At 44.8% G+C, this 20,138-nt stretch overlaps 1 protein-coding gene and 1 long non-coding RNA gene across 10 annotated transcripts in view; one reads left to right on the forward strand and one right to left on the reverse strand.

Annotated features, from left to right (window-relative positions):
• Positions 1–13,010, reverse strand: part of LOC141069463 (uncharacterized) — a 30,055-nt gene extending 17,045 nt beyond the window's left edge. Inside the window, exon 1 of the long non-coding RNA XR_012226579.1 lies at positions 12,685–13,010. This is a non-coding gene — a long non-coding RNA (uncharacterized lncRNA). The remainder of the gene's footprint in view (positions 1–12,684) is intronic.
• A 35-nt stretch (positions 13,011–13,045) lies between these two features.
• The window catches only part of FBRSL1 (fibrosin like 1), an 830,184-nt gene continuing 823,091 nt past the window's right edge, over positions 13,046–20,138 (forward strand). For all 9 annotated transcript variants that reach the window (XM_073559016.1, XM_073559012.1, XM_073559019.1 and 6 more), the window contains exon 1: positions 13,046–13,180. The gene's annotated coding sequence lies outside the window, so the exon portion shown is untranslated. The remainder of the gene's footprint in view (positions 13,181–20,138) is intronic.

Genomic DNA, 20,138 nt, shown 5'->3' on the forward strand with positions numbered 1-20,138 from the left:
CATACATTTATGCCTTTAAATCGCTGTAGTGTCGTGCTCCCATAATTAATGGGTTTCTGTCAATTTGGTCTGGCACCTTCTTTTTAATTGGTTTCAATTGTGTATTTTTGTGCAATAAAAATTGTTTTTTTTAAGATGTACCATTGTGTGGCACCTGTTCTTAATTAGAAATCAAGGTTGCCACAAGGTGATAATAGTATTGGTTTATGGTATATCACCCTTTCTTAGGGATTCAACAGTGTGTGGGCATTTTTTTGTGAGGATATTGTTTAGATGTTTGTATACTTTTGACACTGAATTTTATGGTGAGTATGCAGGAGAGGTTTCCTTCCTTAAAGTTATCTGAGCACACAAATCTAAACTTCTACAAATTTCCTTTTTGTAATTATTAAAATCTAAAAAATTACATTATTATATATAATGGTAATAAGGTAATGAGGCACTGTCAATCAAGATATTGCTGTGCTCAGTGTACAAATTTTGGGGCAATTGTACCCTTGGCTATGCCAAGAGTACACCGATGCCCCCTCATTTGCATGCAAAATGTATATGTGTATATTTTATATATCTTTACTTATGCCAACTAAACCACTTAAAGCTATACTACAGGGAATTATGTTGATAGGGGCTAAGTCTCTTACATACACATAAGTAGGTTAGGTAGCGTTTTGGGGCGAGACCCCATGTAAGACTCAAGCAACTACAACCCATTGAAGCATTTAACCCCGTAAAAACATCAGTTAATTATTCAAATCTATGAAAATTGGGTGCCTGCCCACTTTGATGTCAATTCTGATGCCCAGAACCCATTGGGGCCAGGCTGGAGCGACGAGGTTTGATGCAGGGCATCGATGTCTGTATTCTTTGTGTGTGATCTGTGGTCCAGTCATTTAACCCATTAAAAACACCAGTTACTTATTCAAATATGTGAAAATTGTCTTTTTGCCCAGTTTGATGCCAATTCTGATGCCTAAAATCCATTTGGGCCAGGCTAGAGGGACCTGAGTATTATGCGGGGCATCACTAGCAATGTATTCTTAGTGTGAGATCAGTGGCCCAAAGTCATTTAACCCCTTAAAAACATCAGTTGCATATTCAAATCTGTGAAATTTGTCTGTTTGCCCACTTTGATGACTATTTTGATGCCAAGAACCCATTTGGGCCAGGCTGGAGGGTCCTGAGTTTGATGCGCAGCATCACTATCTGTGTATTCTTAGAGTGAAATCAGTGGAACAAAGTCATTTAACCCCTTAAAAACACCAGTTACTTCTTCAAATGGCCAAAATCGACTGTCTGCCCACTTTGGTGCCAATTCTGATGTCCAGAACCCATTTGGGCCAGACTGAATAGACCTGATTTTGATGTGGCCCAAAGTCATTTAACCCTTTCATTAACGCCCTTCGTGCCCACTTTGATGCCCATTTTTGTGCCAGTCTTATAATTTTTGTAGCCGTTTTTAAGTGTACTCACATCAGAACACCTCGCTGCATTGTATGTTATTATTGGGATGCTTATTTTTTGTTGTTAAACCTTTAAAAAAAAGAAAAGAAAAAAATTGCCGAATAAGAAACCAACTTCAGCCTTGTCATATCCCATTCATGTGAATTTGGTATAAAATGCAGCACTTGCATTAACTGTTGAATATTAGCCTTGTGGGAGCCTAAGGCTATGTGCACTGCACACGTAGTTTTTTTGGTGTGCGGATTTTGGAGAGAAAACCGCAGGTAAATCAGCAGGACAAAAGTCCTGCGGTTTTGCCTGCGGTTTTACACCCCATAATGGATGAGGTGTAAAACTGCAGCATTTCTGCACCAAACAATTAACATGCTGCGGATTGTAAACCGCAGCAAAACCGCGTGGAAAAATCTGCAGCATGTGCACAGCGTTTTTTAATTTCCATCGGAAATAAAGGTACTGTACAACGCAGTGGAATCTGCTGCGGACCCGCAGCTGCAGAAACGCTGCGGAACCGCAGCAGAATCCGCACATACCCTAAATGCAGAAAGAATCCTGAATGCGTGAACCAGACCTTCGGGAAATATACCAAGAAAACAAATCAAAAGCAGAAAACTGCCCACTGCAAGTAATTACATTCCAGCTGTCCTTACCGAAAGCAGAATTCTAATTATCTGTTATGGGAAACTTCGCTTTGTTGAGATATCCAAGTTGTCATCCTCTACTGAATGTTACTTCTAGTTGTATGATGGTGATGATGATCATCGATGCTTCTTATCTGACCGATCAATTAAAATTACAAACTGGAATCTCACCCAGTTTAGCCAGTTAATGATTAGCTAAACTGACCTTGTGTTCCGGCGAGGCAACAAAATTAGTAATATATGGTGACAATCCAGTGTCTGTCTGTACTGAATTACAGAAACACTAGGGTCATTGTCAAATACACAGTAAGAAAAGTGGGAAAGTGTTTATAGACTCATGAAGAAAATATACCAAACAATTTTCGACCTAAGGCAAAGTTCAGCTTTTACATTTTGTCCAGTTTTCAAACCTAGAAAAAGCTTAAAAAAAAATCACAGCAATTGCAAAATCTGTACTGAAAATGTGAATGTAAATTATCAAGTTCATTCACATGATGGTCTCAGTTAATCAAAAGTCGAGTTTTGCATGTCAATCTTCATGAAAAGTGCACTGGAGTAAGACACGTCAAATTAATCAAGAAGTGTATGCATCTTAATGAATTTGGCGCCTCTTTCAGCTGCTGTGTGCCAATCAAGGACTGGCATACATTTCCGAAGGAATTTACACCACTTATGTGGCAGTCTTGTATGATGATTTGGCCGGCAGCGGTCGTCTTTAACCCCTCCAGGTGAAGCTCCGCCAACTTTTCAAAAAGTTAGTGGGACTTTTGCAACGTTTCCAACGGTTTTGAGCCAGAATTCTAATGAAAACTGTTTGGTGTATTGGTATTTTTTTATTTTCTCATTATTTAGGGTCTGTTTGGTAAAAGGTTTCTTAATTCGCTCAACAGTAAAAACACAGTTTTGAAAACCAGAGTTTGGAGTGCTTCAGGGCTCTCTGTATACCTGTGAGATGCTTTGGGAGTAAACTTATCAGTAGGAGTCTTCCTTATACAAGTGCCACCTGTCTGCCCTTTTTCATAGGGATCGTGAAAACACCTCAAAAACCCTGCTAATTGGACCTAGGCAAGCCTCAGTCTTGTTTGCTGGTTACTATGGTTTTGACTTAGGAGTGAGCCATGAGATTTATACACATTTAACCCATTTAAGCACTGTTATGCTCTCTCAGCTCCAGAGGGATATTAAGGATGGGTCCTGACTAGTGATGAGCGAGTATACTCGTTGCTCGGGTGTCCTCTGAGTATTTTAGCGTGCTCGGAGATTTAGTTTTCGTCGCTTCAGTTGCATGATTTATGGCTGCTGGACGGGCTGAATACATGTGTGGAATGCCTGTTTGTTATGGAATCTCCACATGTATTCAGCCTGTCCAGCAGCCGCAAATCATGCAACTGAAGCAACGAAAACTAAATCTCCGAGCACGCCAAAATACTCAGAGGACACCCGAGCAAGGAGTATACTCGCTCATCACTAGTCCTGACAACTTTAGTAGCTGTGATCCAAAACCCCTTCCCATATACACACACGTTTGGCTTATATGGCTATGTGCGCACGTTGCGTATTTGCTGTGTTTTTTTACGCGCGTAAATGGTCCAAAAACGCAATGGAATACTTAAGCAAGGTAATTCAATGACAATCCTGAAGTGTTGTGCATATGACCAGTAAATTTCAGCCTGTATTTGCAGGGTTTTATTTTATGAAGCATGTCAATTCTTTTTGCATTTTGCCTGCGTTTTTGACCCATTGAATGGACATGAAAAAAACATGCAAAAACGCACCAAAAATAGATAAAAAGTGCATAAAAAAAGCGCATATTTTCTGCTACGTTTTTCTGTCAAGAGATGCAGAAACCTTGCAGTAATTTCTGCAAGCAAATACGCAACGTGCGTACATAGCCTAAGAGAACACAGGTGTTTTCTAAGCGTAGAAGGGTGTAAGTGTCTGTTTATGCAGACTGACCGGTGGCAAAGTACGACCACTGAGCAATAAACTTTTACCGGTCGGCGGTCGTTTGAATGCCTATTTACACAGATAGACCAAAGGAAACAATGCAAACTGAGCGATCCATTCGCGTTAAGTGTGCATAGACTGCCATGTTTCTCGGCAGCACAGGTCCTGTTTACACAGAATGATGCACTGCAAAGAACAATATTACATGCTGCATAAAAGGTTATTTCACCAGACTAAGGAGCATTTTGCTCGTTCATCGGGTAACTGGCAGCCTGTTCACACGGAAAAGATAATTGTGAAACAAGCATTTTAAACCACACTTGTTCATGATTATCTTGTAGTGTAAATGTAGGGTGTCATACACATGGCTGCTCAAACCACCTTAGCTGTAGTATGAATGGCCATCTTGCCAGACATAATAACTAAGCCAAGTTACTGGTAAAATCCTGAATTGTGCTTGGAAGATGTCAGATGCCTTTTAGGTTAAGTTCCCACAATGAGTTTTGACACTGTGCATTTGTGCTGTGCAAAAATCTTAGTGTCTTACAGTTGTAGAAAGTGCATGGGATTTATAGAAATCTCCTGACCAATGTGTTTTTTTATGCAGCGTAAACTGACCTGCGGTGTGCATTTTTTAAATCCACAACATGTCAATTTCTCTTGCGAGTACACTAAATTTTACATACGCAGAATCGCATGCGGAAAATCTGCAGATACAAAAGTGCGTTTTTAGTGCATTCTGCTGCGGATAAGCACTACAAAGCATGTAATCAGCACATTACTGTATGAAAGTTTTGTCAAAGTCAAATACCAGGAAGTATCACAAACAAACCAGCTAATAATGACAAACCACAGAGTAAAAAACGCAATAAATATGCTCGTGAAAAATGCGCTAAAAAAAAACGCAATAAAAAATGCAAGTTACCCAATTTACTTAATAGGTGCAGAAAATCTGCAACATCAAAAGCTCATCAACTATTCATCGGAGGAACGTAACCTTAAGACTGCGCAATAACTGAAGTGGAAACACTTCAAAGGACCTATCACCAATCTGCGGCTGCACTTTTTAATTTTAAGAAAACAATGGGCAGCCACAGATTCGTTAATTATTAAAATCACCAACTATTATAAAAACACTGGTAACTGTCCCTAAAGAACCAAACTTTCTAGCAAAAATCTGTTCCAAACTGCCAGGATGAGGGATCTCCCCTCTTGTAGTGAAAGCATGAGATCTCTGCATATCATTGCAAAATTTGGGGCTTTGAACTAAACAAGCTCTGCTAGATCCTTTACTAAGTAGTTACGGAACCGCTCTAATGATGTTACCATTCGGCAACGACTCAATAAAGAATGCGGCAGAGCTTGTTTACTTCAAAGGACAAGATCTTGAGATAATATGAGAGATCTCGCGATTTCTCAGTGCGGAGGGTTGTGGGATCACACAACTCTGAAATTCGGACCCAACGTTTGATAGAAAGTGCGTCTTCAAGGAGGCCATTAGGGACGTTTACCAGCACTTTGTCTAATAGATTTTAATTAGTAAAATCACTAATATGCCGCTACCCTTTGTTTTTTCTAAATAAAAAGGGCAGCCACAGATTGGCAATAGCTCCTCTTTGTGTCTACTCACACATTATCTGTTGTGGATTTTGCTGATTTGCTACAGATTTCACCCTGTGCATTGCAAATCCACAGCATGTCATTTCTGCTACTGCTTTCTTCCACATTGTGTTAAGGTACTGTCACACTTAGCGATGCACCAGCGATCCCGACCAGCGATATGACGCGGTCAGGATCGCTGGTGCATCGCTAAGTGGTCGCTAGTGAGCTGCCACACAGGCAGATCTCACCAGCGACATCGCAGGGGTCGGGGGTCGCTATTTACCTGTCAGACTAGGCGATCCTGACGTCCTCCCGCCCGGCTCCACGCTCGTCTCTCCACAGGAAGCTGACGACGAGAAACAGTCCAGGACATTCTCGCGCGATCAGCGATAACCAGCAGGGGAGCCGGTCGTAGGTATCACACACATCGATATCGCTAGCAATACCGCTATAACGTCACAAGTTATAGCGATATCGCTTAGTGTGACAGGCCCTTAAATGAGATTTGGTAATAGCTTATCCACTTTGCTGCTACTGTTTAGTGGTTTAAAGAAATGATGACCTGGTCATTCTTCGGGTGACTACTGCATGGAAGCTGCTCACTATTAGATATGTAATAAAAAACCCCATAGTAGATGTAAATGTAGACACTTCAGGGAAACATTCACGTTTTCTTGAAACATTTTCTGCTTGAAAAAAAGTAAAAAAGTACGATATTTTAGACGCTGGCGTACTTGTCAAGTGTAAATACCTTTAGTGTTAACAATCATTAGTAACTTCGCGGACTGTCCATCAAATAGAGCTTCATTTTCCAGTGTTTGGGGGGGGGAAGTTTTTTAACCTCTACGATTTATTTTTGCAGGTTTTTATGATTGCAATTAGCATTTTACAGGCTACTGTTCATTGCTGCTAATCTATTCATATCAGCAGTCTGATTCAGTTTTCAAATTTATCAAGATTTCCTTTTGGCTATAAAAACTTCTCCCTGTCCATTATTTGTGTTCGAAATGCAGAAAAATCAGGTTCATAACACACATTGACCTTCGCATTTGTGAATTTAATGCAAGTAAATCTGCAGCATTTTACAGAACCAGAAGTGGATGAATTTTACCCATTCTCCATCCAGATGTTTGCCCCAGTAAAATAATAAGGACGGGGTCACACTTGCAAGAAACTCGCAGGATTCTCACGTCTCAATACCCGACACGGCCACCGGCACTCGAACTGGAGCGCTCAGCTGCATAGAAATACAGGCAATACATGCAAGTTTCTCGCAAGTGTGAGACCCTGGCCTAACGCTTATATTCACCTTCGTTGCTGACACACAATCCTAGCGGTGTCAGCACTGGCTCTCCCGAGGCTCGCATTTTTGACATTTTTATGTCATGCGATCCCTGCAGCTAATCAGTGGCCACTTCACTTAAGGGCCTGTCACACTACGCGATATCGCTAGCAATATCGCTATAACGTCACAGGTTTTGTGACGTTATAGCGATATTGCTAGCGACATCGCTATGTCTGATACTTACCGCTGACCCGCTCCCCCACTGCTGATCGCACGAGAACGTCCTGGACCGTTTCTCGTCGTCAGCTTCCTGCTGGGCTTCCTGTGGAGAGATGAGCGTGGACGCGGGCGGGAGGACGTCAGGATCGCCGCGTCTGACAGGTAAGTAGCGACCCCCGTCCTCTGCGATGTCGCTGGTGAGATCTGCCTGTGTGGCAGCTCACTAGCGACCACTTAGCGATGCACCAGCGATCCTGACCGCGTCATATCGCTGGTCGGGATCGCTGGTGCATCGCTAAGTGTGACAGCACCTTTACATCCACAGGAAGCGAGAGCTGCTGCTCCCTCACTTCCTCCAGATGCATGTGATATGTAAGAGAGGAGAGAGAAGCGGCTGATGACTGGCAGCAGGGATGGCGTGACAATGTCTTGTGAGTCAGTGCTGACACCGATGGAGCCGTGTCAGCACTGGAGAGAAGTATAAGCGTTATTATTTTAATGGGTGCAGATTCACTTTAAGGGGATGCTAAATCTGCAGCTTAAGTCAATGGCCTGATATTGTACTATTACACGGGGTTGTGCTGAACTTTTACGTTAATGGCCTATTCCTTAGAATAAATCATCAATATCGGATTAATGGGGGTGCGACCTGGTAACCCTGCTCATCAGCTGTTCCCAATGCCAGCGGCGGGTGTTAGAACTCCGTTGTAGAGCAGCACAGCTCCGTTGACTGCAGATTAGCCGCAATAGGAGACGGATTTGCTTTACAGGATTGCCGCCACTATACGGCTGACAAAACTGTGCAGCTCTGCAATGGAGCTCTCCTGCCCACCACCATTGGGCACAGCTGATTGGCGCGGGTGCTGGGTGTCGCATCCCCACTGAGCAGATATTCATGACCTTTCCTAAAGGGGGTTTTACACATAGCGATATCGCTAGCAATATCGCTAAAACGTCACTGGTTTTGTGACGTTATGTGATACTTACCTCCGACCGGCTCCCCCGCTGTCCATCGCTGATCGCGCGAGATTGGGCGGCTCTATTTCTCGTCGTCTGCTTCCTGCTGTGTGAGACAAGCGATGCGTGGACGCGGGCGGGAGGACGTCAGGATCGCTGTGTGTGAAAGGTAAGTATCGTCCGCTGCGTCGCTGCTGCATCGCTGTGAGACCTTTCTGTATGAAAGCTCACTAGCGATCATTTAGCGATGCACCAGCGATCCTGACCGGGTCGGATCGCTGGTGCATCGGCTAAATGTAAAAGGGCCTTAAGAATGGGCGAACAATAAACTGTGTTCCAAATTATTATGCAAAAAGAGTTTAGGAGTGATAAGTTTAGAATTTTTTTGTTTGTCATTTAAACTCATTGATGGTGATGTGTGTCAGGGCTCTTTATATCACTGAAAGCAATTGCAGATACCTGTGCAAATTAGTTTGGCAGGTGTGTCCAAATAAAGGCAAGACTACTTAAGAAGGCTGTTCCACATTATTAAGCAGCCTACATTTTTTGCCAAAATGGGAAAGAAAAAGGATGTGTCGGCTGCTGAGAAGCAACAAATTGTGGAGTATTTAGGTCAAGGCATGACTACAATCAACATTGCCAAGACACTCCATCGTGATCATCGCACAATCAAGAAGTATGTAGCTGATTCCCAGCACACACGTGTGCGTGCTGATATGGAAAAATTGAGGACTCTTTCCAACAGGCAATTGCGTCAGGTTAAAAGCGCAGCTGCAAAAATGCCTTGTCATAGCAGCAGACAAGTTTTTGAAGCTGCTGGTGTCTCCAACGTCCCCCGAACAACAAGATACAGGGTCCTTCAGAGGTTTGCAGCTGTGCGTAAGCCATCCTGTCGACCACCTCTATCCACTGCACACAAGCAGAAACGGCTCCAGTGGGCCAAACGATACACGAGACTGACTTCCAAACTGTTTTGTTCACCGATGAGTGCCGTGCAACGCTCGATGGTCCAGATGGATGGAGTGGAGGATGGCTGGTTGATGGACACTACATGAAAACACAGCTAAGGCGTCAACAAGGAGGAGGTGGAGTAATGTTTTGGGCTGGAATCATGGGGAGAGAGATTGTCGGCCCCTTTAGGATCCCTGAAGGGGTAAAGATGAACTCCATAATCTATGTGGAGTTTCTAAAACAGCACTTCCTGCCATGGTTCAAGAGGAAGAACCGTGCTTTCCGCAGCAAGATCATTTTCATGCATGATAATGCACCGTCTCATGCTGCAAATAACACATCTGCATCTCTGGCTACTATAGGCATAAAAGAGGACAAACTTATGGTGTGGCCACCATCTTCCCCTGACCTCAACCCACTGGCGTAGCGTGGGGGGGGGGGCGGTCCGCCCCAGGCGGCATGTGTGTGGGGGCGGCGCGGCAGCAGCAATTCCACCCTGCAGTGCAGTGCAGCGGCGGGCAGGGAGCGATGCGATCACGGCAGCTCCGCTGCCTGCAAGAGTGAATAGCAGGAACAGAGCGGCAAGGGTCCGTCCTGCTTCCTGCCCGGAGGCCGCGCTTCCTGTTTCACACAGAGGAGCGCCGCTGAATGACGTCATCATTCAGCGGCCGCTGCTGTGTGAGGGAGGAAGCGCTGGCGATGCTGCGGACAGGTGAGAGGAGAGAGGTGGTGTCTTGTGTGTATGTATGTATGTATGTATGTATGTATGTCTCTGTGTGTGTATGTCTGTGTGTATGTCTGTGTGTATGATGGAGCAGGCAGTGATGGTCTAGAAGGCAGTGATGGGGGTGATGGAGCAGGCAGTGATGGGGGTGATGGAGCAGGCAGTGATGGGGGTGATGGAGCAGGCAGTGATGGGGGTGATGGAGCAGGCAGTGATGGGGGTGATGGAGCAGGCAGTGATGGGGGTGATGGAGCAGGCAGTGATGGGGCAGGCAGTGATGGGGGTGATGGGGCAGGCAGTGATGGGGGTGATGGGGCAGGCAGTGATGGGGGTGATGGGGCAGGCAGTGATGGGGGTGATGGGGCAGACAGTGATGGGGGTGATGGGGCAGACAGTGATGGGGGTGATGGGGCAGACAGTGATGGGGGTGATGGGGCAGGCAGTGATGGGGGTGATGGAGCAGGCAGTGATGGGGGTGATGGAGCAGGCAGTGATGGGGGTGATGGAGCAGGCAGTGATGGGGGTGATGGAGCAGGCAGTGATGGGGTGATGGAGCAGGCAGTGATGGGGTGATGGAGCAGGCAGTGATGGGGTGATGGAGCAGGCAGTGAGGGGAGTGATGGGGGTGATGGAGCAGGCAATGATGGGGTGATGGAGCAGACAATTATGGGAGTGATGGAGCAGACAGTGATGGGGTGATGGAGCAATGATGGGAGTGATGGGGGTGATGGAGCAGGCAGTGATGGGGGTGATGAGCAGGCAGTGATGGGGGTGATGGAGCAGGCAGTGATGGGGGTGATGGAGCAGGCAGTGATGGGGGTGATGGAGCAGGCAGTGATGGGGGTGATGGAGAAGGCAGTGATGGGGGTGATGGAGAAGGCAGTGATGGGGGTGATGGCGTGATGGAGCAGGCAATGATGGGGGTGATGGAGCAGGCAATGATGGGGGTGATGGAGCAGGCAATGATGGGGGTGATGGGGTGATGGAGCAGGCAATGATGGGAGTGATGGGGAGAAGGCAGTGATGGGGTGATGGAGAAGGCAGTGATGGGGAGAAGACAATGATGGGGTGATGGTCGAGAGGGCAATGATGGGGTTGTGGGTGAGAATGCAATGATGGTGGTGGTGGAAAGGGCAATAAATGGGGGTGGTGGAGGAGGAGGAAATGATGGAGGTGGTGGAATGGGCAATGATGGGAGTGGTGGGGGAGAAAGCAAAGATAGTGGTGGAGAAGAAAATGATGGAGGTGGGGGAGAGGACAATAATGGGATGCGAGGGGAGGAGGACAATGAGGGGTGTGGGGGATTGGGATATACATAATAAAGGAGACTATGTAATATATACCTGTATGTGGCTATATAACATCAATAATCTATATATATATGTATATATACACACACACGTAGCTTTGACGCCATAAAAGGAGGGGGGCCCGGACACATTTCTTGCACAGGGACCCCAAGCTGTCAGTGTCCGCCCCCTGTCCGCCAAAATAATTTGTACTTTGTTTTTTTTTCTGTCACATTATTAAAAATTAGTATTAAAAAAAGCCATTAGGTCTTCATCCAGCATCATCAAGCTAATACATACATATAGAGAACTGCAAGAAGTTGAAAGTCTAGAAATTTAGAAATAATAGCAGAGTTAGTAGCAGACTAAAAATTAGATCTTTGAGTGTAGTGTGGGCTCTTCGGATGCTTCCGAATTATCAACGACCAAAGGGGCGGCAAATTTTTCGACCGCCCCGGGCGCCACAAACAGTTGCTACGCCACTGCCTCAACCCCATTGAGAACCTCTGGAGCATCATCCAAAGGAGTGTCTATGATGGCGGGAGGCAGTTCACATCTAAGCAACAGCTCTGGGAGGGTATTCTGTCCACATGCAAAACAACTGAAGCACAAACCATCCAAAAACTGACAAATTCAATGGACGAGAGAGTTCAGAAGCTTCTTTCCAACAAGGGGTCCTATGTGCAAATGTAACATCACCTAGAATAACGTTTTGACTTCATTTTGTAATATGCTGATAATGCTTATAATTTCACAATTTACCATTTTTTTGTTCAAAATAAAAAGGTTGAAAACTCTACTGTGCATAATAATTTGGAACATGCATTTTGAGTGTTTCTTATTTTTAAAAATATACTGTTTTCATAGGCAGTTTATTCAAAAACATTGCAATTATACTAGAATATTAGATGACTGGAAAACAACAATGACTGCAATTCATATAGGTAATTTAGAGAAAATATGAGGAAATATTTTTGGCATAATAATTTGGAACACAGTATAGTCCCAGACAACACCTTTAATTATTTTCAGCTGCTTTTCTGCAACAAGAACACGCACAAACACATGAATAAAGCCAAATTCACACGAGCATATAACCAGTCGTCCGATTTTATTCCAGAAAAAAGCCAGACAATTTTTAATCTGCGTTGTCATTTAAGTGGAAGCCGCATGGCATCCGAATAAAATTCAGTTTATACGTCAGCGCCGAATAAAGTTTACAAGGCGAAAAACGGTTTCCTAGCTTAATAATGGCAATGTATCCAGAACGCTGTACGGCTGATCCGGACGGGACACAGTTTTTGGGGACCCATAGACCTGAATGGGGGAACCTCATCCCGGCGCGCTCCATGTGGATGTTCGGTCCATGGAAAAGATCGCGCATCAGGGCAGCCCAACTGAATAACGTGGGTCCCAGGGCTGCCGGGTGAGGGAGGCATTTCCATGGACAGCTCTCGGGCCAAAAACTCGGTTGTGTGAACGCAGCCCTAAGTGTGAATAATATCACAGGACAAGGCAGCCGAGCCAGGTCACGGGGGGTTTCTAGTGCTGGTCAGGGGGCTTGTGTGTGGGCAGAGGACCCGATTTCTTGTCTCTTCTGGAGCCACTTACCTTCACATGGACGTCACCAGCTCCAGAGGTACAGGGAAGGCTGCCACATCCCAGGATGGCGCGAACGAGCCTCTCCACACACCGTGCACCTGTCACACCCTGGCACGGGAGACGGCGACTGGCTGACACAACATCTGGCAGGCTGCAGCCTCTCGGACGGGCGCCAGTCTATGGACATGCTGCAGACAATCACCGTTATATGAGAAGTGGGGACTACAGAACTATTTTCTTCTCCTCACTTGTGCCATGTGGTGCCCAGACCACAGGGAGAGGTACGTGCAGCTGCCTCTGCCCTCCTCCGCCTGATAACACTGTGATTCCCGGTCCCTCCTCCTCCGTCTCCTCGAACAATCAAGAACTGAGCTTGGGACTTCTTTCTGAGGCTGGTGCCGCGGAGTAATTCGTTTAGTTAGCCTCGTATCGCGCGGATGTATCCCTTCCGTGCTTTTTCTGTCAGCTCGTCCCCATAGAGACCGCCCGGAACCGCCACCGAGCAGTTAAGTAACCGCTTTTATGTCTGTGCTACCGGAGCCTGGCCACTGCCGGTACAGTGACATGGGGGGCAGTGTTTGTGAGGCGAGAGAGGGGGCGCCCTCCGAGGGCTCACTGCTTGCGAGAGCGGGGGAGGGGAATCAAGTGTAGGATTCGCAGCACCCATAGACAACCGTGCGGCTTGTGTGAGGGGAATGCCTCTTGTGTAGAGAGTGGGGGGCGCTGGGATCGCCTCACAGGCTCCTCCGTGGGTTCAGTAGTGAATGTGTGTGATTAGGTGTGTGCTGAGGGGATTACACGAGTGATAAAACATCACAGGTCAGGCAGTGGTATATAGGGCTGTATACTGGCGGTGCCCAGTGTGGTGAAGTGAGTGCAGCGGTGGTAAAGTCTGATGGTGCCCAGTGTGGCAAAGCGGGTGCCCAGTGTGGTAAAGTCTGGCGGTGCCCAGTGTGGCAAAGCGAGTGCAGCGGTGGTAAAGTCTGGCGGTGCCCAGTGTGGCAAAGCGAGTGCCCAGTGTGGTAAAGTCTGGCGGTGCCCAGTGTGGCAAAGCGAGTGCCCAGTGTGGTAAAGTCTGGCGGTGCCCAGTGTGGCAAAGCAAGTGCAGCGGTGGTAAAGTCTGACGGTGCCCAGTGTGGCAAAGCGAGTGCCCAGTGTGGTAAAGTCTGGCGGTGCCCAGTGTGGCAAAGCGAGTGCAGCGGTGGTAAAGTCTGGCGGTGCCCAGTGTGGTAAAGTCTGGCGGTGCCCAGTGTGGCAAAGCGAGTGCAGCGGTGGTAAAGTCTGGCGGTGCCCAGTGTGGTAAAGTCTGGCGGTGCCCAGTGTGGCAAAGCGAGTGCAGCAGTGGTAAAGTCTGGCCGTGCCCGGTGTGGTAAAGTCTGGCCGTGCCCGGTGTGGTAAAGTGAGTGCTGCGGTACCCAGTATGAGGAGTGAGTGCGGCGGTGCCCATTGTGGCTATCTGAGGTGATATTCAGCGTGGCAAAGTCTGGCGTACTTTCCAGAGGACATGGCATCCTTTTTTTATTGTTTCCTGAGCGCTTTCTCAGTGTTTACCACCCGTGTGTTGGTGAAGCATTTTTTTTTTTTTTAAGCTCATTCAACAATTAAGACCCCTCTAGTGACTTTTAAAGCAAAAATGCAAACAACACTCAAAAAGATGCCCGAGTTTTGTTTTTTTTAGTTTTCCCCTTGACTTATTATAAAGTACAGAGTGTCTTCTGAGCAGAAAACGCCTAAAGAATGAACCGCTCTCTTCTTTTAACCCCATGTCCTCTTTAAAAACCTGAGATGGTTAAAAGATGCTCAAAATACTGAACATATGAACAATCGTTTTTACATAGAAGTACATGTGTACATTCTTTTGGGCATTTTGTTTGCCCTTTTTTCAGGCGGGTTCCAGACTTTCCTAAAATATACAATATGTTCAATATCCAAAGACTATTCCTATTCCTTCCTATGGGAAATCTAATTTGATGTTCACAATGGATGGATGTTTTTTTCCTGAAGTTTTGAAAAATTCTTGATGGGAAAACAAAGCTTTTCAGGAAAATGAGAGCTCCTTAAAAAGGAGCATTTCCTGAATTGAGCTTTGCTTGAACTAATTTTTGAAAGCCTAAGAAAAAAACTCCCTATAAACATGGCCGTACCAGACAACCAGCACGTCTGTGAACATGTTACAGTCATAGATGCTAATGTGTGTGTATATTGGAAATATAAGCTCCTTTGTTATCCTCTGTACATGATGTGAGGCCGCACAACATCTGTACATTAGCATCATAAGAAATGAAAGCAAAAATCAGACTGGGATCCACACATTGGTGGATTAGTAAATTGTCACTTAGTAACTCGAGGTCGAGTTCGGGGGGGGGAACATACTCTTTAAAGACCTGATTCACTACGTGCTTTTTTGTCATTTTTCTGTCTTATTGTTACTGTTTTTGCTGATGGAATGTTATTTAAAGGCTGAATGTCATGTTTGGTCATGGGTAAAATTGCAAGCTACTTATAAAAATAACCACCTGTGTAATTTACCTGTTATTACATATCCTTTCCAATATCAAGCACCATTTAATTTCATTGTTTACTGTTTGTTTCATATGTCACAGATTAGCTACTACGTTGCTTTTGAGCTCTTTCCAATAGAGCTTGTATGTGCTGCTCTGAAGCTGTCCGGATTGCTGGAGTGCTCTATTAGCGCATATTCCCAGTAAGCTTCAGTGCCCTCGCGCTCCTCCGATGCTTCAATGAAAAAGCTGCCTCCTATACCAGCATCGGAGAGCTCACAGTTTGGGCCAGGGGCTCGATTCTGCTGGTCTCAACTATCACTTAAGCAGGAAGCTTGGGAAGTGGTGCGCTCGTACTGAAGATGAGACAACATCTTTAAAGAGAATCTGTCAACACGACTTTGTAATGTAAAGACTGTAATGGCAGTGTGTGTAAGGGTATGCTCACACGACCGATTTTCTCCACACGTAAACAGATCGATTATTCTGATCAGAGTTTGATCAGAGTGGCATCGTTTTTTCTTGTACATGGAGAGAAAAAAAAAATGTTTCTCCACCTTCTCCTTCCTGTCAGTCCATGAAAATCGAACCACACTTGGGTGTCATCTGAGTGATGTCCGATTTGTTTTCACGAACCTATATACTTGCATTGTTGATTTTGATCCAACCCTCAGATCAAAATTGGACTTGTCCCTGATATTTTTCTGTTTACCACTCAGTCCAAAGAAAAACTCCTCAGTCTCCTCTCCTCCAGACCCTGGCTACCATCTGCACATTTTCCGCTTACTTTGCGCATGTTGGGCATAGCCACATGTGGAAAGTAATTGGAACAATGCATTCCTATGTGTGCGGAATTCCTGCGATTCCGCAAAAAGAATGAGCATGCTGGGTATTTTTCCGCGATGCGATTCCCCCTCGGAAAATGCGCAGCATTAGCACAGCATGAGAGGAATGCCATTGAACTCAATGGGTTGCTTATTTTATGCGTTTTCACTGTGAAAAAATGCATAAAATCCACGGGAATTCAACACGTGTGCACATAGCCTGAAAACGATCTCTGCAAATGAGTGTCTGGCCCATAGCCTTGAACAGCTCATTTACATATAAGAAAACATTTGGATTTCTCTGGAATAAGACATTGGATCGGATATCAAGGTCTCATTTTATTCAGATTCCTACCGTATGACCTACATTACATGCCCATATAGACATCTTAGAAGGGTTCATCCTACTGACAGATGCCATTTAACTTACCGGGGAAGGGGGAGATGTAGGCACAAGTGCAGTAGAATATTGGTAAGATGTGTATAATTATTTTATTTTATACAATTGAGTCTGTGGAGTTTGCAGGGAAAATGCATTATTATTAACCGTATTTCCTTATTGAAGTATGTGGGGAAAAATCAACAAATCCTTGCTTAACAAAAATTGACATGCTGTGGTCAAATTCTCACCACTGGTCAGTTACTTTGTGGAAAAATTCTGAAGCATTTGGATGAGATTTGTTAAACTATCTACTTCTCAACTATTATGATTCTGTCCAATATGAACTTTGCATAATCACACTAAGCTTGATAACAATGTAGTGGAGGGCCAGCTTCACAGCAGTTTGGTAGTTTTAAAGTGCACCTGTCAGCAGTTTTGGCCGATATAAGATGCGGCCATCACCTTTCAGGGCTTATATACAGCGTTATAGAATGCAGTATATAAGCCCATAACCCGACCTGTAAGAACTGAAAAATAATCGTTATTATACGGCCTGCGGGGTGGTCTGGTCTGATGGGTGTCGCTGGCCTTGTTCCAGCGCCTCCCATTTTCTTGCGATGCTGCCCTCCTACTTCTTGTGGATGACGTGGCCCTGCATCATCCACACAGGCTCCCCAGAATTGCGCTCCTGTGCAGGCGTATTTTGCTCTGCCCTGTTGAGGGCAGAGCAAGGTACTGCAGTGTGCCTCAGCAACTGCACACTGCAGTACTTTGCTCTGCTCTTAACAGGGCAGATAAGTACACCTGCGTTGGAGCGCGATGCCGGGGAGCCTGTGTGGATGATGCAGGGTCGTGTCATCCACAAGAAACAAGCCGAAGGGCGGCGATCATAAGAAGATGGGAGGCGCCAGACCAAGAGCAGCGTCACCCATTGGACTGGACTGCCCTGCGGGTAAGTATAATAAAAGTTATTTTTCAGTTCTTCCAAGTCGGGTTGGGGGCTTATATACAGCGTTGTGGAATGCTGTAGATAAGCCCTGAAAGGTGATTGCTGCATCTTATATCGGCCAAAACGGCTGACGGGCTCCCTTTTTAAGTTTTGTGAAAAGCTTTGTATCAACTAATGTTTCATGTACAGCCCCTATTTTTAGGGTAGCTCATCTTTCTTACAATCCAGCATGCTTGGTAAATCAGAGATATTGATCATTAGCGTTACTAAACATATCCAGTATGCCATTTTGATTTCTGGAGACGTTGGTTGATGTGTCCACGTTAAGTGACCTTTTTTCTGCCAGTTTTCACATATACAAATATGTCCGTGGCGATTACATGAAAGCATGCCACAAAATGGCATGTTTGATTCCAGCCTAAGCCTGCATTCACATGCTAAAGGGAACCTGTCATGTTGAATATTTCTATTTACTTGCAGATGTAGCGTTAAACTGCAGGTATATAGCATTAAAAAGATGTCTGGCCAGTGGCCACTAAACTGAAAGTGTTGCTCCTGTAGAAAATTAAGTTTATTTCACCAGGGAGCTGCAAGCTTTCAGTCATAAGTGACCTTCCCTTGCTGCCATGGTTGCTTAGTGGCATCCTGCAATCACGTCACGGGGTGCCAATGGGAGCTGACAAGCTTTAAATGCACTGCATGTTTCATTTAAAGGGAACCTGTCACCAGAAAAAATGCTATTACCCTGCAAATATGGAGTTAATCTGCAGGCTAATAACGTTATTAAATTGCCCTCACTAAACCGAATGCTGTTGGGACAAAATGAACTTTATTCCTTTAGCAGCTTTCAGCTTCCAGTCACTGGGGCAGCACCGATGCGGGTTCTGTCACCGCACTGAGTTTACAGAGTGGCGGCTGTAACAGCTGTCCCTAATGCAGAGCCAGTGTCAGTCACTGCTGGGGGTATGGTTACAGCTGCCACTCTGTATACTCAGAGCAGTGATTGAACCCGCACCAGCGCCACCCCCGTGACTGGAAGCCAATCGCTGCCGGGGTAATAAAGTTCATTTTCTCCCTGCAGCGTTTGGCTGAGTGTGGGCGCCGGGCAGGTTAATAACGCTATTAACCTGCAGATTAATCCCATATTTGCAGATCAATAGTTTTTTTTTTTTTTATAGTGACATGTTCCCTTTAAATGCCACTTTCAGAGATTGACAGCATCATTTACCATAAATGTTTAAAATTTGTGCTTAGTTAAAATTTCTGCCATGGCTGTTAGCTCCTTAGCCCTCTCCACATTCGACCATCCCAGCAATCACATAAATGTAGGTGATAATCACATGAGGCTGTAAGTAATGCAATCAATCTGTTTCCTTTTTATGAATGAATGGTAAAATGAATGGAATACAGTGAGTACAGAAAGTATTTAGACCCCTTTAAATTTTTTACTGCATTTTTCCATTGCAGCCATTTGGTAAATTCAAAAAAGGTCATTTTTTTTGTCATTAAAGTACACTCTTCACCCCATCTTGACTGAAAAAAACCCAGAAATGTAGACATGGTTGAAAATTTATTAAAAAAAGAAAAACTGAAATACCACATGGTCATAAGTATTTAGAACTTTTGCTCAGACACATATTTAGGTCACATGCTGTCCATTTCCTTGTGATCCTCCTTGAGATGGTTCTACTCCTTCATTGGAGTCCAGCTGTGTTTAGTTAAACTGATAGGACTTGATTTGTAAAGGCACACATCTGTCTATATGACCTCACAGCTCACACTGCATGTTAGACCAAATGAGAATCATGAGGTCAAACGAACTAGCCAATGAGCTCAGAGACAGAATTGTGGCAAGGCACAGATCTGGCCAAGGTTACAAAAGAATTTCTGCAGTACTCAAGGTTCCTAAGAGCACAGTGGCCTCCATAATCCTTAAATGGAAGAAGCTTGGGACCATCAAAAGTCTTCCTAGACCTGGCTGTCCAGTCAAACTGAGCAATTGTGAGAGAAGAGCCTTGATGAGAGAGGTAAAGAAGAACCCCAAGATCACTGTGACTGAGCTCCACATATGCAGTAGGGAGATGGGAGAAAGTTCCACAAAGCCAACTGTCACTGCAGCCCTCCACCAGTCGGGCCTTTATGGCAGAGTGGCCCGACGGAAACCTCTCCTCAGTGCAAGACATTTGAAAGTTTGCATAGAGTTTGCTAAAAAAAAAAAAACACATGAAGGACTCCCAGACTATGAGAAATAAGATTCTCTGGTTTGATGAGATGAAGATGGTGATAATTCTAAGCGGTATGTGTGGAGAGAACCAGTCACTGCTCATCACCTGCCCAATACAATCCCAACAGTGAAACATGGTGGTGGCATTATAATACTATTGGGGGTGTTTTTCAGCCGTGAAGAAAAAGGAAATCCAGCCTCATCCAATAAAATCATAGACTTTATTTTTGTTCCATATTTAAAGCAAAATGCTGCTAGGACATATTGGACTAGTTCAAGAAAGGGTGGTGGTGACCGCGTTTCGAATACAACATGTGTTCTTAAACTCAGTTTAGTATGAACAAACAGCAGCGGAAATATAAAGGTAGAGACCAGGTGAAAGTTAAAGAAGTAATTGACTACAAACCACACGTGAACGGATCAGAGAAAGTCAAGATATTGACAATAACAGAGTTGATAAATCAAATCAATATTATCATAGACAAATAATATAAAGAACAAAACAAGAAATCACACATGAAAAAAACAATAAAAAAGGAAAAATAAAATTATTTTTCATGTGTGATTTTTCTTTTTTTTGTTC

Source organism: Dendrobates tinctorius, unplaced genomic scaffold (assembly GCF_039654945.1).
Source record: "Dendrobates tinctorius isolate UK_male_01 unplaced genomic scaffold, ASM3965494v1 ptg000265l, whole genome shotgun sequence".
In the NCBI taxonomy this organism is placed as follows: Eukaryota; Metazoa; Chordata; class Amphibia; order Anura; family Dendrobatidae; genus Dendrobates; species Dendrobates tinctorius.